The sequence below is a fragment of the Myripristis murdjan genome, chromosome 4, assembly GCF_902150065.1.
Source record: "Myripristis murdjan chromosome 4, fMyrMur1.1, whole genome shotgun sequence".
NCBI classification, from domain to species: Eukaryota; Metazoa; Chordata; class Actinopteri; order Holocentriformes; family Holocentridae; genus Myripristis; species Myripristis murdjan.
In genome coordinates this window covers 7,668,017-7,687,291 of record NC_043983.1, presented here as the reverse complement: position 1 = coordinate 7,687,291, position 19,275 = coordinate 7,668,017, and the positions used below count along the sequence as shown (strand labels likewise).

The 19,275-nt window shown below is 41.4% G+C and overlaps 1 long non-coding RNA gene across 1 annotated transcript; it reads left to right on the top strand.

Annotated features, from left to right (window-relative positions):
• Positions 1-8,881: 8,881 nt before the first annotated feature.
• On the top strand, positions 8,882-10,247 carry LOC115358166 (uncharacterized). The gene is made up of 3 exons (XR_003928158.1): positions 8,882-9,242; positions 9,656-9,769; positions 10,058-10,247. It is a non-coding gene; the product is annotated as an uncharacterized LOC115358166 (long non-coding RNA).
• The last annotated feature ends 9,028 nt before the right edge of the window (positions 10,248-19,275 follow it).

The window sequence follows — 19,275 nt, the reverse complement described above, 5'->3', positions numbered from 1 at the left end:
ATGTAGAAAAAAGAGCCACCATTATTTAACCAGGAAAAGGCTTGGTTGGCCATGCATACTTTTTTTAAAATCAGCAAAGCCCTGCAACACCATTTCTCCAGCAGCACATATTCACACTGCAAAAAAAAATCTCCATCTTAATGAGTCCTTAGGTCTCATATTCAGTCTTAAAAATCTTAATCTTATGGAAACAAGCGTGAAAAAATCTACAAATGGGATGACATGATCCCACTTATTTCCAGTGCTGATCAGTTTGATTGTCTCAAATGCAGAGTCATTTTCTTAATACCAGTGGGCTGATCTGCCGTATTCTGCCTTGTTGTTTCAACATATTTATACTTGTTCCCAGGGGCGACGCCAGGGTTTTTGGGCCCCATGAAAAGAAATCTTATTGGGCCCTTGTATAGCCGGCGAAAAAAAATGTATGCTGTTTTATATAAAACTATGCATTTTAATGATACTTTTTGGCTATCATTCCCATATTTGTGAAAAGAACAACATGACAGTTACTTGGTTACTGCTCACTGTCTCCCTTGTAGTCCCGCATGCAGGTCTAATTTATCTCCAAAACTGTAAACTCACAGGTGGTGGCATTGGATTTGGGGTGAAAAAATACATATATGAGGCTATATGGTCGTTGCAATTTAATCTTCTGATTTCCAGAAAATATAAACATTTTGTATTTGTATTTTGTATTGTATTTTGTACTGTACTGAGAGCAGTCACTCAGTCTGTATGCACCAGAAGTTTTCTCCTCTGTTCCTACTGCAAAGCAGGGGGGTGAGAGTCCCAAACTACTGACCAAACATTCTATTTCAGTGACAGCTGAATTTGAACTAGATTATATATACAAATACTTATACATATGTATACAAAGTATACTACACAAATCCTTGTTTAAATCTGAATCTGAATCGATTGATACACACTACTCACAAAAAGTTAGGGATATTTGGCTTTTGGGTGAAATTTATGGAAAATGTAAAATGTTCATGCTACAGTGATATTATATCATGAAAGTAGGGCATTTAAGTAGAAGCATACACTGGTGATTTCCTCATCTCAAACAATTTATTGAAACAAAAGCCAACAACAGTGGTGGATATACCACAACAAAAAATGTCAGTGTCAATAACTTGTCATGTGCCCTTGAGTATCAATTACAGCTTGACAACGACGTCTCATGCTGTTCACAAGTCGACTTATTGTCTGCTGAGGCGTGGCATCCCACTCTTCTTGAAGGGCGGCCCTCAGGACATTGAGGTTCTGGGGTACAGAGCTCCGAGCCTCTACACGGCGACTCAGCTGATCCCATAGGTTTTCTATGGGATTCAGGTCTGAGAAAGTGCAGGCCACTCCATCTGAGGTACCCCAGTCTCCAGCAGCCGTTCCCTAATGATACGACCTCGATGAGCTGGAGCATCAAACACCTGATGTGAATTTTGCCGTTAAGCTCCTTGTTAGAGAACAGCAACTTGTGCAAAAAGTACTGAAACATTGAACAGTTGGACATGTGCATTCAAAAGTTTACAGAAGGTCACATTAAGTTCACCTGTAAAGGTTATAATGCATTTTAGGTTCATCCTGAAATTTCACCCGAAAGCCGAACATCCCTAACTTTTTGTGAGTAGTGTATATATATATATATATATATATATATATATATATATATATATATCCCCATAAAGTTAGAGCAAGGCATTTAAAAAAGGCCAAAAAAACAAGGCATAAAAATAATGATGATAATAATAATAATTTAGCACCTGGGTTACAATACAAATTCACAATAAGAGTACAGAAATGAAAATTACAGACACCCTAAATGCCACTGTGTGTGTCATCTAGCCAATGACAGGCAGAAAAATAAGAATCACTTCATTGTCATTGTTAACAACAAATTGAGGTAATAAAGTAATGATTTCATAGCAATAAAAGTCTGTTACATGACTTAAATAACACTACTTAAATAAATACTGATACTAATTAAATACTTAATTAAATATTGATTCAACCTATATCCATATCATGAAGGTGTTTACATGTGGTGTTATCCGATAGGGGAATTGCCCAGGCACACAGGAAGTGTTTTACATTTGAAGCAGCAGAAACAGTGTTTTGTTTGGGATAACTAGAAAAAGTGGCATAAATAGACAACAAGGCTGAGCAGGCAAAGAGCGCAACCTGCAGAAACTCAAACTTCATCAATAGAAAAAAAAAAGTCACAGAAATACTGGAAGTGCAAGCAGGTGTGGTGCTGAAACACCACAGCAACGAATACTTGGCGCTAAACATGTTACCATCACACACACAAACACAAACTAAACAGGATTTCATGCCCTTTGTAACACTTCTCGCCTGCTGAACCATGTAATCAAGGTCGGCTGATGTGGTATCCGTCACATTGTTCCCAGGAAGGATGTGTCTTCATGCGGTTTAACTCAGTGGCCATCATCGCCTCATCTGCAATGATACACTCAGAGGACTGTCCCTGGCAGGCCTATATATCCTGCAGACGCCATCAGGGCTGGGGAGGGACTCTGCCTCAGAATACCAACAAGCAAATATGTTGTGGAGGGAATAACTTTTCATTAGTTCATGCTCCTTTAAAAGTTGGCTTACAGCGAGAGCAACAGGACAGTGACATTAAATTCCCAGAGCAGCAAGTGACCAGGGGCACATTACAGGCATAGAGCCCAGGTAATGGCTGTAGCAAAGTGTTCCTGAGGTGATGAAGAAGGACTAGGAAGAAAGGAAGATCAACATGTACAACAGGGTAAGTAGTATTTTGTAGGAACTTTTGATTTTCCATCTTTGGAAGACTAAAAGAACGTTTCGACATGCTGTCTAAAGCTGGGTATACACTGTGTGATTTTGGGCTGTCCCAGACCAAAGATGACCAAATTGGAAGGAACACGGCCAAATTGTAGTTGTGGCTTGAAAACAGGTGGCCTTACATCACACTGTGAGAGGTTTTAACATGGTCGTTGTCACAGTCTTGCAACCAAAAATTACCTTGGAAAAAATTCTGTGTCCAAAATTGAGGATAACCATCCCACAATGTGACTGCTGCTGCGACCTACGTCTACTAACCAACCAATAGGAATGCAGCATAAAATAATGCACTGATCAACACGACACTGGTGCTAAACCCAGTGATGGAGGTAAATCAGGCAAAATGAAATGTTTCCAACAAAGAAGAAAACGCCTGGGTGCACATTCTCTTCCTCTTCTTTGGGGTTTTGTCCAAACACGTTAACACCACTAATGCAAAGGCTCCATTCTTGCTTAGCTGGCGGATGGATGCCACATGCTGATGATGTTCTCTTATGTATTGACTTTAGTCATAGCCTAAAAGATTCATCATAAGATTACATTCATCCAACTTGTATTGTCTATTAGATCCATGCTGCACAGCTTAGCTTGTGATAAACTTACAAGATCACTGAAATCTCACAGTCTGTAGGCACCATAATTTCTTGCTGGCAGAAATGAATGGGCTCCATGTGCAGATTCAGCAACCTGAATCCAACCTGAAAGAATTACATGTTCGTATAAAAGTAGCGTTCCTTTAGGGAGACCTTAAGTACAAAATCAAATTACTTTGTAATGGCAAAAACAACAACTACAGATGGATTTTAGCATGGAAGTTAACTATGATCTAGCCATGTGGTTAGACTAACTAGCAATAATGGGCCAGATATATTAAAATGCGAAGCAACATCTCACTGGGTTCTTGAGAGCCTGAGCTTCAAATGTTTTTCGTTCTGAACTCACTCCTCAGACGGAGTTTTCTAGCCTGAGTTTTCAAAACTCCACCAAGTAAACAAAGTCAAGAACCTGTTTTCACAGCAGCCATTTTGACATGAAATAGCAGGTAAACACAGGTGATATCAATGAAGTTAAATCAGGTTTTCAGCTCGGAATACTGTCACTAGTATCAACAGCAAAATTTTCATCTTGGAAAAAACAACAACATGGAGCTCATGATTCAGTAATTCTAAAATACTGAGGATTCCACCTGTTACAATATTAGAGATTCTGGACCGCGGTCAGCCAAGGACTTGACTTAACATATTCTGCTGTGAAAGGTAGAAATTTTCATAGTTTGTTTTCATTTACAGGCAGTTTGTGCAATCTTCTCAAACTGATTGCTCATTTTGGAATGGAACCATCGATACAGTGTAAACACGAGTTTTCTGCTCTGCAAGCATCAAACCAAACAGCATAAAGCTACGAGCTTAGGCTACTCTGAGTATCCTGTCAATATTTCTTTGCATCAGTGCCACCAAGACAAATCCCTGCACATTTGGTAAACAGAGTGATTATGATACTATGTGATCTTATGCAAGCTAAAACTGATCGTCACACAAATGGACAAACTGGTTCGTTGGCTACAAAAAAAAAAACAAACAAAAAAAAAAAAGCCTTTTACAGCTTTGTTGCTCTTCTTTCCATGAGCAAGTGCATGATGAACAATATTTTTGAATGGACTGCTAACCAGCCTGTGAAATAATATCCACTGTGGACAGTCACTGTGCTAAATGGCTTTCTTTGCTCTTCCTTCCTGATATTTGTTAATGGAGGGTTCATGTGGAAAGCCTTATGAATGAACGATGCTCTTTCATTCACACACATTTAAAACTGCATATCTCCTGTTAGCAATGGCTGAATTAAAAAAAAAATAGTTAGGTATAAAAGATGAATGAGAATAAGCAAGCCCACACAGGATCACAAGAACACCAAACAGACCACTGAGTGAAGCAGGGAAGGTGTTGTCCCTTTTCTGTTTGCTTTTTCTATGCTCTAAAAATCAAAGAAAATGAACATTTTCACTCACTACACATCTTAAGTCATCATCTCTATGGCTGCATTACCCCACTTTCGAAAGAACAGCAGTACCTACAAGTCGAATTTCAACAAACAGGCCAGCTTCTCCAGGGGAAAGCATGAATATTTCAAATTTCTCAAAAAAAACTTCTCAGATACACACTGAAGACTCTGATTAAAATACTTACTTAATTCTCTGTAAATGTAATGTGAATGCTGATGTCCCTCAGCATACGGCAGAGATGTGAAAAACAGTTTGAGCTTTTCCAATTCTAATATGACTTTAGGCTTAGGGAGCTTGCTGTTCCCATGGCACTGTCTTTCCCTCATCCTGCGAAGTGAATGAAATTTAAAAAACAGCCCACCACTGGCTGGTCACAGCACCCCACCTCCAATCTATTATTATAAATGGCTTCCTGTTATATCGATACAGCGTACGATACTAACCCTCCAAAAAAAAAAAAAGGAAGCAAGATAAAATTCATGTTCCCATTAAAATGAAAAATGGGCCTCCCCATCACTACAACTGTGAGCTACTTCATCATAGCGTGCAGTTTCTCAGAGGGATTCCTCAGTGCTGTATATCCATGAGATAGCACTTATCCATTTTGAGCAAAATAGAGCAAAAGTGCTTTGTGAAGAGATCTTAAGGTAAAGAAAGACAGACAGCATCAAGGCCACTACCAGTGATTTTCAGCTGCCTTATGGTCAAAGTTCATCCAATTTGACTTTTCCCACTGGATAGATAGATGGATAGAAGTGGCAGTGTAAAATAGAGGGCATGGGAACAATGAGCCTACACAGAGAGTAAGGTTTATGTTTATGATAACACAAGATTTTTTTTTCTACATTTCTCTACTTGGGCTCTCCAGCCCTGGTTTGTTGGGATGACACACAATTTCCATGCACAGTTTTAAGATGGAACATTTCATTGGCACATCAGCAAACCTGCACAGCTGTCATTCACATGGCTGTTCACTTTTATACTTGTAGGGTTTGTCATGTGTCCACCTGCAGCAAGTATCACACTGGGAAAAACAAATGTGTTTTCATTGCATTGATATTGCATTTATATTTTCAACCTAAATCTGCATGGTGCTCTTCCATCTGCTCCATGTTTGTTTCACTGACCTAAAACAGATCGGTTCATTCAGCGGTCCTTTTCTGTTGCGAGCCTGCCTCCTGAGGGAAAGTAGGACAATTCCACCAATCAGCTTGTTTGACGCACAACATGTTGAGAATTGGGAAGCGTGCACTTCAGCTGCTCTACAAGCCCCTGGGACCTATGATTACTCATAAAACCCTTGTCTGCATAGCTCTGTAGAGACTTTCACATGCATCTTCACAGAAGTACACTTCCAGCTGTAGACCAACAGTTGCACACCAATGGTTTTAGACTAAGGTGAGGATCTGGGCCTGTTGTAAATGATGTGCCCACTTCATGGCCATTTTCTAAAACTGAGGTAGTTCTCCTGTCACATGGTGGAGGGAGGGTGGACCCAAACGCAGGAGCAGAGGCAGGTTGCGTTGCAGAAAACTAATATTTAATAATAACTCAGGGAACACAAGGATAAGAGGGCTGATTATGCAACTCAGGACAGGTGTGGGAAGCTGGGCGGGGCCAACAACACTGAGTAACGAGACACAGGTGAAAACACTAATGAGTGACACAGCAGGGCAAAGGAAACTGCACCAAAACACAAAGTCCAAGCACCAGAATCTGTTCACAGGACCATGACATCTTCATGCCAGCAGCTCAACATAATTCCTGTGTTCTGGTGTTTTATAATAATAATAATAATTATCATCTATCTATCTATCTATCTATCTATCTATCTATCTATGTATGTATATATGTACACTAATTGGCCAAATGGAGGTGCTATAATTAAAATTCACAGATAAAAACTTTGAAATGCTATAACTGCAAAATGAGCAAATCTTGGAGTGATGATGTCTCTTGTTACTCTTCCTCAAAGGGTGCTTGCATCATTGGTGGTGGACAATGTGATTATTGTTGCATTGCCATGTGCACCACGTGGCTGCAGTTTCCTGTTTTTGGCTTATTGTGTCACTAAGTGTTTGACAGGCTTTCTGTTGACTGAATCGGCACTCGTCCTCAACCTCTAGCCTTTCCCCCCCCCATCTCCCTCTTCTGCTGATTCTCACTCTTTCTCCGCAACTCAGTGGGCACTAACAAAGGCATTGCCACTGCCAAGGTTTGAGGTTTGATTTCCACTTCTGTTGACAATGTCTGTACACCATACTGTGAGAATGGGAGTACGCAAAAAGTTGCTATTGCTATCTGTTTAGCGACATACCTATATGCATGTCTGTTGTTTTCTCTCACGTGGCCTTTTGTTGTTGTTGTTGCTGCTGGTGCATTATAAGCGATTGCAGCACCAAAGTTATTTCCTGCTTATTGAAATCCCTCAGGAGAGTCCATTATTATAAAGAATTATCACGTGAAAGGACACTTGATGTCTCTGTAATGCTCTTATCTGGTAACTCTGTCCCCTCGCAAATGAGATTGCCGGCCAGCACAATATGTTGAGTGCATAGTGTAAGCCTCAACTGTTGTGTGGGGAGGGGTCATGTCCATCTGAAAGCAGCCACCAAGATGTGTTCACTTACTGAGTGCAGCACAGTGGGAAAAATGGGATTCATTTAGCTGAAGTACTCTGAAGTACTACAGAAACACATGAAGGGGATTCGCTGCCATCCCAAAGGACATCCTAAAGGACCATACGAGTGCTTTTGTATGTTTGGCACATTTACTACAGTTTACCCACATTTTACATGTAAACAAACCATTTTACAAATCATGCAGGGGTACTAAAGATTTCACAACATATAATCAAAGTCCCCCAATATTTAAATCAGGATTTTTGGTTGAGACAGCCACCTTATAATGTTCTGCTTCTAACAAAGTCACCACTACTCATAAACCACTGAACTGAGAATTCTCTGTGTAAAGTCACTCCACCCAATATCAAGTCATCAAAACACAACAGTGCTGCGGCTTTTAGGAAAACTAATGTGGACGATTTTATTACGGTGATGGAATAGTGGTGCGAAGAAAGTTTGAAGTTCATTTTCATATCGCAGCGGAATTAATGGAAACAAATGGCTGGAAAAAAGGTAGGGATGATATCGCAATCACAAAGTACAACTGCTTGCTATGGTATAAGTGTATACATTTTTTAGATATTACGTTAAACATGCAGAAGCACTGGTATGTTCCCTTACTGTGATGGACACAGTGGCTTCGGAGGGGTTGAACCTCGTGACCTTCTGGTGACGGGACAGTAGAATGCAGTGAGCATGGCCAAAGAAATGTAAGTTGTCACACAAAATATACGGCCACAAAAGTAATGTTTTTTCGTTAAAAGTACAAATTAAATGGTACAGTGTACATAATAAACACTGTGAAAGGCTGCACAGGAGTCTAATGGTGGTGTAAAGTGATTCATTGATGCAACCATGCATGCATGTGCACATGCAAGAACACTCAGCCATCAGCGCACTGTAATCCTAACACTGTGTCTCTGAGCTGACAGAGAGAGAGGGAGAGAGAGAGAAAGACAGAGAGAGAGAGAGAAAGGGAGAGGCTTGGGTAACACAAGCACAAAGGCCTGCTGTGTGTGAGGCTTAGCCAGGTCCTTATGGGGTTGTAAATGTAATTTCCCAGATCAAAGTTCACAATATGGGTGTGTAACATGAAGATGTTGTGAGACGACGCTGATGGGGTGGGGTGGCGGGGTTTCAGGGGTGTACAATGGTCTCATTTAGGAGCCTGGCAAACACCAAGGCTGGCTGCTCGCTGTCTGGAGATAGAGAGGAAGAGGCTGAGCCACATGCACGTTATGTATACTGCACATGGTAGAGACAAGAGACGCGGCTGTGAGGAGCAAAGCCAAACAGGCTCCACTTATTCTCTCCCTCTCTGTCTCTGAGTTGTTTACTTACTGCTCCTGTTCGTTTTTACACTTAAATTTCAAGCATTTGCTGACTGTCTTATCCCAAAGGCCTTAAGAAAGAGCACAATGGCAGAGCTTGCAAGCAAAACAATTTAGTGCAGTTTTGTTTTCATTTATTTCCAGAAACCATGTCCAAAGATATTATAAAAGCATATCAACCCCAGAGAGAAAAAGAAGGAGGAATCAAAACGACAAAAAAAAGCATAAGTAGCTGAGGGAACTAAAGAATTAAGTTCTTAAAGTTGCACTAGGCAACTTGGTGCACAGGCAACAAGGACCTTTTTGACAACTGTTTGAACTTCAGTACCAACAAATCATGAAACGTACCTGGAGCAAACTTCATGCAGCCAGCTCAAGTTCAGCAACCCAGCGGCTCTGTGATGCTTTACAGCAAAGGATAGCCGAGAGATCAGAGAGGCAAAAGATCTCATGCTGGTGAGTCCAGGTTTCTTGGGCAGAGTGCTTGCTCTGTGGTGTTTAAGAAACCATTTCAACTTCTTCCTCTAATTTCTCCTTCAATTTAAAAATAACCTTGCCCACAGAAACTGGGAAAAAAGAGGTTTTCTGCCCCTGACCATGCCCAGCACAAAGAGTGAATCACCAGTGTCTTAATTCAAAGGGACAGGATGTTTATGGTTGCCAATGTTGTGATTAAGGCTGAATATAAAATGTGTATTTTTACATAAAAGTCTTGTCTAATGAATCTTTAAACATACCCTGTGAGATTTCACAACCTGCAACAATCCTAAAACTAATGTCTTCTTTGAGAAGTAATGATATAAACCAATACCAGCTCTTGCAGACCAGCCATGTTGCTGCATTCAGCGCTTTTCTCTTCCTCTCCAAAGTTCGTTGCCAAAATCCGCACCTGGCTGGCACGCCGTGCACGTCCTCCTGCTACCTCCACAGCTGTTCAGAAGAAACACCGTCCCTCCCATTCCTGAAAATTCACAATCCATGAAGTGAGTGAGCACAACAACAAGGCAAGTGATGGCACTGAGCCAAATAAAGAGAACAAGAAAGAGAAGATGATGGGGCAAAACATGCTGCTGCTGGTTTGGCTTAGCAATTAACCTGCAGGCACAGATCCTACCAAAGTTTGTTCTAGGCCTCCAAACTCCCATGATGTATCCTTATTTATTTTATGTGGGGAGAGCAGGGTGGTGGAGTGGTGAAGGCAAAAAAAAGGAAGGGTCTTTAAACCTTTCCACAGTCAAAGTTCTTTATTTTCCCTTTTTTTGTCTTCACAGCAGTGGATTAGTGCACCATACTTAGAGCGCTGATCAGCTTGGCCCAGTTGAGGAAAAGCAAAATCGAAGACATTTGGCACATTCCCCAAGGAACTTGACCCTAAAATGAGTCTCAATGTACAGGGAGTGGTTTAACAGATGGGGGGTCCATACAGCTGAGAGGATGGCTGAGTGCAGTCCAGAGGACAGATGAGACACACAAAAGTTAATCAAATAAAGAAAAGAAGTTAAAATAGTCAATGTTTTGTCAGTCTTTTCTTCCAAATCTCATATAGTCTGTGTGATTTGGCACCAATGTAACGTTACAGGGCTTCCCCGTGACACTGTCTTTGCCAAGCGGCTACATGCAAAACTATTGCAACTCTTGATACCAGCTAGTGGCCAGATATAATCCTGTAGTGCCCATTTAACCTCTTTGACTCCCCTGATTCCAGCAGTGGGTTTGTCGTTCCTGTGCAGCCAAGCTTTGCTCAAACCGAGAGAGCTTTATTGGCATGGCATCTTGGGTTTAATAGTTCACTAAGTGTAAATGTGATGTAGCTTCAATGAAGCGCTGCAACCGGCAGATACAGAATATGTGTGTGACATTGTTGTCGAATATTAAAAAAAATATATTTTTCTCTAAATCTGAAGCTACGCAAAGGGAAATTTAAAGGGAAATCAAAGTTCAAGGGATTTGAGCCTTACTAAGTAAAATGGAAGGTTGATTGAGATAAGGACCTTTTTAGACTCAACTGACAAAAAACGTAACCTCACACATTTATCACTGAACAAGGCTGGTGATGAGAACTATGTTGACTCGGGGTCCTCACTTCAATGCCGTTTTACATAGTGCAGCTTTAAATGGTCAAGGTTGTGAACAACTAAACGGAAGTTGTAAAACTCTATACTTTTACTCTGTAGTGTGCTTCTCTGTTGCTTTACTTTTACCTCATCATATGAATCATCATATGAAACTCAACCCCCTGTGCCTTCTTGTTGTTGGGGATGACTGTGTGTTTCACCGATGGTGTGTATGATGCAACAGTCTGCGATTAGTGGCATAGTTAGAGCTATTGAGCTGGTTCTGAGGAACACAAACACAGTTCATGCATGATCAGTTCAGGCCAGGTCAGGCCTATTCTTACCCATTCAGCAACTCTATCCCAAGTTAGGACACACACCTCATTTTACCCCTACATAGCCACACGCAGCCCTCGCCACTGCCTAACTCCATCTTATCCAACCTGGCCTCAAAGAAGGGTCATATGCCAGGCGGCGTCAAAAAAAGATAAGCTGCTGAAAATTACAGCACACGCTCAACAAGAAGAATTTTCCACAACTGGACTGTGTGTGTGTGTGTGTGTGTGTGTGTGTGAAGGTGCGCATGTGTCAGCATGTCAGCTGAGGTCATGCAACATCGAGTGAGTGAGTGGCTGAGTTCATATTACTGGATGTCTTGTTTTTTGTCACGCTTGACCAACAGATTTTCTGAGAAGTCTATCTCCTGCCTTGTAACAGGATATTAAGAGTTCCATTTCAAAAAAGAGATATCTACCATTTGGAAACGCTCTGCTCTGGTGTTTTTCCAGCTTTTCGGTCACGCTGTGATTGTTGGTATGAAAGCACAAGCACAATAAGGGTTACAAAGTCTTCATGAGCCCTCCCACTGAGAGACAATGGTGTGAAAACAGAAGCCTAGTTTCATATGGTATGGATACACCAATGTGGAATATAAAGGCTCATTTATGCTCCCGTTCCATACAAAAATGAATATCTCCATATCAAAACATGTAACCATCACACACCAGCCCACATACTGTCATGAGTTCTATATGCTGACATAGACGTGAAGCACAAATCCACTAGAGGGCAGGTCAGAGTCAAAACTGTCTGACAACAACAAGCCTGGCGATGGTTAAGGAGGTCGTAATAGTGGACCTGCTACAAAGAGGCAAAAGTAGAGGAAGTGGTGTAAATGGTTGTAGTCTGTGAGGTCATCAAAAACATCGCAACAGGAGGATGGAGAAATGTTTTCTCTGTCGTTTTTCTCACTTCCACGTGTCTCGCTCATTACTATTGGCTACGCTGTGCTATCATTTCTGTTGGTCCTGCTCTGTTTTGTTCGTGTCTGTAAGCTTCCTGAAAACCTACACAAAAACAACGAAATGAACACAGAGTACAGACAGAGGGCGCTGTGCATATCTGTGTATGTACTTACCGTGAAGCATAAATGACCCATAACCCTTTACAGGCCTTCTCACATTTTGAAATGTTACCATTTGTTTACAACTAGACAGTGTGCGGAAGACGTTTGCTGCAGCTGAAGTTTTATTAAATGTCCAGTATCAGGTCTCGTTTATTATCATATCGAGATTTTTCTCATTTTTTGTTTGTGAAAAGGTTTCAGCCTCTGATATTGCTGAAACCCATTGCAGAAGCCGTCAGCAAAGGAATCAGCAGCTGCAGCCGAGCGCGCAACACCACCCGCGCAGTCGCTTTCGTCAAGGCAGGGAAGCAGCCACGGGCAGGACACGAGAGGCCGGCAGCAGGGATTCTGGCAACTGCTCAGGACTGGCAGCTCTCTGTAGAGCTGGAGAAGCAGCGGAGATTCCCCCAGCATATTGTCAGCACCACCCTGAGGCCAGACATCCTTCTGGTTTCTGAGAGCACCAAGAACATCATCCTCATGGAGCTGACTGTGCCATGGGAGGACTGGCTGGTGGAGGCCCATGAGAGGAAGAGGACCAAATACGAACATCTCGTCATCAACTGTCGAGCGCAGGGCTGGAAGGTAAGTTGTATGCCCATCGAGGTCGGCTGCAGGGGATTTGTGGGGCACTCACTCCACAAAGCCCTAAGTGCATTGGGCATTAGAGGAACAGCAAGGAGCAGAGCCATCAAGAATACCAGCCGAGAAAGCCTCGAGATGGCTCTGGATCCGGAGGGGAGAACCATGGGGACAAGCGAATGCCACCTGAACACAAGCCATGGTCTGATCAGCCACGGCTGGGTCACCTGGGCAAGGGTGTCTGATGTTGAAAGACCCGAAACACCCAATGACCCCAGTTCACATCACTGATGATGTGTTCAAGTGCATCAGAAGATGTATGCAAGAACATAAAATGAAACAACCTGAAAAGGGGGAAGCATTCTTTGTTGTGATGAGCATTACAGATCTTTGATAGGAGCTCTGTTTGGAAGCATTGGAGCCATTACAGCTGGTTCCTTTTAAACAAGAGGGGACAGGCTTTAATGACATTTTGATATTGCACTCTGCTTTATAATTGCCTTTATTGCTGAAGTGCATCCAAATACTGCATTCTGGTCATACACTGGTCATTTGAGGGGTGGATTAGGGCAGGCAGTGAAATTTTGGCACAGAGATAAAAAAAAAAAAAAAAAAAAAGTCTCTCACCTATGACTTGGTTTCCATGGTTTGTACTAAAGAGCCATTCAAAAGAGTCGGATCATTTGTGACATAAAATCCCTAATTTGGTTGAACTGTATATGCAGCTTACAGACAGGAATATGCATGGCTTCATTTTAAGGTGGCAAAAGCAACAACAACAACAACAAAAAAGCTGACATCAAATGCTGTAGTACATCAGTTACTGCACCTTGTTATTTCTGTTGTGAATGGAGCTTATTGTAACACAAAACTCTAATCTTTCATAATACCACTAGCAGACTGTATAGCAGACAAGTCAGCGCCGAGGAAAATTTCAGACGTCTACAATGGCCGGCTCTGTATATCCTGCTCAGTTATGTAACAAACATGTGATTATAGCTAGCAATCAACTGACTGACACAGTGGCTTGGTGGCGTGGTGGCTACTGCTTTGAGCACATGATTAGTTATAAGTATGGTTGAAATGGCTGATTAGTTTGCTGGATACTGTGATAACAATTATTGGTTCCGATTATGATTATCTGATGATTTGAGAAAACCGAAGTCAAACCTGTTGTCATGCCATGTCATCATTTAAGAAATACATTCCCTGTGTGTTGTCCTTACTGAATTACTGTAACAAGCTGGAAAGATAATGTCCAAAAGCTGATGTGTGGTGGGAAGCACTAAAAAAAAAAAAAAAAAAAAAAAAAAAAGTCAAGAATCCCGAATCAAGTTTTTATAAGATCCCAAACAGAGAAAATGTGTCTTTAACGTGAGAAAAGTGGATTCAGGCAATAAGACGTGAAATACATTGCAGAGGTAAATTGTAAATGTGTAGTAGACAGTCAGAGATCCATCTTGGGTCCATGTGCAGATTTTGATGGGACACATGTCATATATCGCTACACTCTGTTTCCTGATATGCAGGTGCTGTGCTCAAAGAAACATCAGCAGGGATGGGCAAATTGCAGGGACTGATCCTATGACCTTCCAGTTAAACGACCACAGTTGCGTGTCTGCTTACTCCAGAACATTCAGAATATTAATATCTGCAAAATACCTCAAAAGGAAAAGTTTTGGACATGATTAATCTCTGTTACGCAAGGTCCTTTTGAGTAAGGCTGTGTTCGTGACTTTGTAAAGCATGAATAATGTGTTTGCATGAATGTAACTAACTTACCAAGTTCAGTTGCGTAATGCTGACTACTCAGGTTCCATGTGCCTGCACTAAACCAAACAACTGCAGCAAAATTACTGAGTTTATTTGTCCATTGTCCGTTGCCAAAGGCCGTCAGCATGACTTCATGTGATACTACAGGCCAGACTAACAAATAGTCCTCTAGGTGTATTCCTATAGATGTGTCTCATGATGCAGCCTTGCATAATTTCAAACCAAGCAGCTTTTATAACCAAGGGGAACACAGATTGGTGATATACTATTGCTGCTTTCCTCTGGGCTTGTGGGTGACAGGTTTACAAGAGATGAAGGGAGAGACCAAGACAGAAAAAGGTCAGAGAGAGAGCAACCGGGGCCCAATATAGAAGCTACTGAAAGCAAAGCCGATTCCTCTCACTACATCATACAATATAGCTTTATCAAGCCGAAACCAACTTAATGAAACAGCAGGCCAGTGTCTTATTTGAAATCTGCCGGTAGGTCAGGGGAGGTGGAACAGCAGTGAGGTTCCTATCACTCAGAATGAGGTCACCCTGAACTCATAAGAAAATGATGAAAACTCATAAAGCCTATAAGTCACTCTCTCATTATTTGTGCTGAGAGACTTGGGGCCGCCTCACCTCCTCCAGGGGTTTCGCTGTATTCCAGAAATTATTGATCCTGGCACTCTAATGCAATCTGGCTCCCCCTCACCACTTATTGACGCAAGGGTTTAAGACTAATGCCTTTTGAATAAACACTGATTTGATCGTGTGCAATAAATGAGAACAAATAGGGCATTGCCAACAGCTAAAAAGCAGTTTGAGCTAAGCCAGAAAACAAACAGGCAGCACCTGTAAAAACAGGCCAGATACAGTTTGGCGTGTCACCCTGACACAGTGCCTCTGATGGGAGACAATACTCTCAGCTGGGTCAAGATGCTTTCATTAGATATCTATCTCAGAGCTACATGCTGCCGTAAAAATGCTGCCAAAACATTGTTGATATACCTTATCCATGTGCATAACAAAATACTACTAGTACTACTACTACTACTACTAATAATAATAATAATAAACTAACAAATAAGTCAGAAAAGTTGACATGTTCCCCATCATGTAAAAAACAAACAAAACAAAACAAAAAAAAATAACAGCCTTCCTCTCCAACAGTGTTGAAGCTGATATTAAAAGCATTTCAGAAGAGCTTTCGTCTGTCAAATCATTGTAGGGGTCAAGTTCTTCCTCTAATCTCTCCCCCACAATCTGCTCAATCGCACATTTTTGCCCAAACGATATCTATTGATTGTGTCTGTCAGAATGCATCAGGATAACATATTTGCACACCAGCTGACACACTGACTGAATTTTAATATGGTTGTCTTCTGCAGCACCTGTGTGAGTTACTTATTACTAACTTTTCCCTGAGTAAATGCATTTGGGAGGGAAGTACACACAATTTTGAGGGATACACAGAAGCCATTTATTAACATTTATTATAACCGTGGCTGCTTCTCACAGTTCATTCTGTATTTGGGCTTTTGTTTTGTTCTGTATAGCAGGAGTTACGTTACGTTTTCCACTACAGAGTCGGCTCTCATATCCGCCGCTGTAAATGTACCAGTTTCTGCGGTGATTCCTTTTGTCCTGATTTAGTTGGGAACGGCTGCGCCTGCTGAAACGCTGCAGTGACACTTTGTAGTGTGTGTGTTGCTCCTTGTTTTATTCCACCTGATGACACAGTGGGGTGTCATCGGCATAAATGAGTTGTCATGTTTGAATATTTCCACTGGAGGTACCTACTCTTGTGTAGCAGCAGCGACATACCGTTGTTATTTATGCTCCACTCTCTTGCCATTGCCTCATAACTCACAGGGAAACTAGAGTGGCTCCCAAGACCAGACCTGTTAGTTATTGGAGGATCTTCTATCTCTGGTATATGGTAATGGCATTAATAGTCATATTGTAATGAGCTAGCTTAGCTGCCTCACTGGAGCTGCTTGAGTGTGTTTCTTTGGGGATGGGAAGGCAGACAGCATGCTGCCTGTTTTGTTGTGTTGGCTGCCTTGTTGGCACAGTGGCTCTGTTGTGTGGCACAGAGAACATATTTTTAAAAAAGTGGTGTGGATGACATTGTTTTGGTTTGTGATGCATACCAAACCGAAAGCCTTGTACCAAACGGTTCAACACTGATGCGTATATTGTAACAGATAGATAGATAGATATACATATAAATACAGTATATGGATGTATAGACAGATAGTCATAGTAGTAGTGACAGTACAGTCAGTTTATCATACATGACAGTTTCCCACTTGTGTGACCTTTATTGGCAAGGCAAGGCAGATTATCAAAATTGTGCACAGAAATAACATCATTGATCAAAATTGATTGATTTTAAGAGATCTGAGGTTAAGAAGAGGCAGTTTTGCAGTGCACATAGTTTATAATATCTATGGAGAGGATCTTGTGAGGAGCTGTATGTCATTATTATTACTGCACCTCCAATCTAAGTAAATTAAACTAATTTACATGAAGGCTGGCTGATCTACCGACCAACCCCCTAAGCCACCTCACCATAACAACAGGGAATATTAGCCGACCTGCAAGGTATCAATATGCATGTAAACATCTTAAGTGGAGTCAGACCTTAACCTTATGGCCTATAGCCAGGCTGCTGTGTGTTGTCACTGCACTCACTGGCATCCAAAAGGAGAAAAGGGTGCAAGAGAAACTTAGGTGGACGAGGTGAAAGTCAGCATGCCGCCGTCCAGTCTCATCTGTGCTCCAACGTTTTGCACGCTAGCTGGGAAACCTTACCCATCTCCTTGCCACAGCCAGTCAGCCCAAAATAACCTGTGTCAGACATCCCACTGTCCGCTGTGACTGGTTTCCCAGACCTGAGCTAATTGACTGCTGTGTTTATGATGATTATGGCCTGCTGTAACAACACAGAACAGACGGGGAAATTATACAGTGATTGCAGTCAGAGCATAATTATATGGATTTTCAGTTTAGGTGAGGCTGTGAACGTGCACCTTCTCTGGTTAGCAGCAGCTTACTGGGTAGGATATAATGACAGTGCTACAAGAGGAACAGATAGAGTCACAGGCATACTATATAATATTAATGCCAAGTTGCTGGAATCAGTGCATCACTGTCTGTCCTTTAGGTGCCAGTACTAATGTAACTGTTCATAATTCTCAGCACTCACAAGTCTCCTTGCATTTTGATGCATTTTCAAAATCTGCCAAAATGGTGACAAGATATCTCAGATATATGCTGCTATTTTCAAACAGTCAACAAAATACCAAAAATGCAGTCTCCATGGTTACCTTACTTCCATGATTGGCAGTTCTCCCTTCCAATTAGACAGACTAAACTTGCCTGAGGCAAATTTGCGTCATGTTTAAGATTTTGGTAAACTACAGATCGTGGATTGAGATCCAGATTACAAACAGGTCTTTACACTAATAATAATTACCAAAAAAAAAAAAAAAAAAAAAAAAAAAAAGTTTTTCAGACCCAATAACCTTTTTATTTAAGTCTCAGGAGTCACACACACACACACACACACACACACACACACACACACACACGCGCGCACACACACACACACAGGCACACACAGTGGCACACTTTTCTGGTCTTAATGTTGTCAAGTACTGATCTGTGTTGATATACTGAAAGGACCGTGAAAAAGTCTGCACACTGCTTAATAATACTGTGGGAAACAAAATCCTTGGCAGACTAAATTTTCCTTAATAATCCATGATGCTCTTCAGAATATAAAGCGCAAAGTGCTCGAGTGACAAGTGCTGTGCAAAATCTGTGTCAAATGTTTTTATTCCCTGTCTTCCCTCTGGAATTCAGCGCTCTAATTTGTGACGGCAGATACCAGTCGTGATTAGGCTGAGCTTCTATAAATATGTGAACTAAATTAAATTAATCTGATTATGTAGAGTGGGAGTGGAAATGCATATATACATTTCTAGTATAATACTAGGAATCACTTGATTGTGCTACTGAGTTTTAACCACAGGAAAAAAAAACTGTCTTGTCTGACCTTGCTACCCTCTAGTGAAATGCATGTGAATGGTGTGCTGATTATTTGCATGGTACTTTGAGTATTCATCATTGAAATTTGCACACCTAAAGTGCAGATGAATTTTACATGTGTGCAAGCATTGTTGCTGTTTATTGGACACCCTTGATGTATTGCAAAGGCGCAGGCCTAGTCAACCCTACTTAGTGAGAAGATTGCACATTTCTGTAAAGCAGGATCCAATTAGTCCTCGCAGCATTAGCCATACCCAGAGCCTGCAGCTGGAGCTTTTAGAGAATCACACACTCCCATCATTTCATAATCCAGCCCAATCCAATTACATTGCAAAGTACGCTAAAGTCCCTTTACTTTTTTCTTTTCTTTTTTTCTCTTTCTCCACCTGCCTCCTCCCTGCCTCCTGCCATTCTTTTACTTTCCTCCTTATACCTTTCTTACGCCTTTCTTGCTTGTTTCCCCCCAGTTTCTTCCTCTACATCCATACTTCCTTCTTCTAAGGGATATGAGGCTACTGTCCTCTCTCTCTCTCTCTCTCGCTCTCTTTCTCCTCTTGGTATAATTGCATTGAAGACAAATCAGCCATTTTGGCAAAGGAGTAATGGGCAATAAATAAAACAAGAGAAAAACA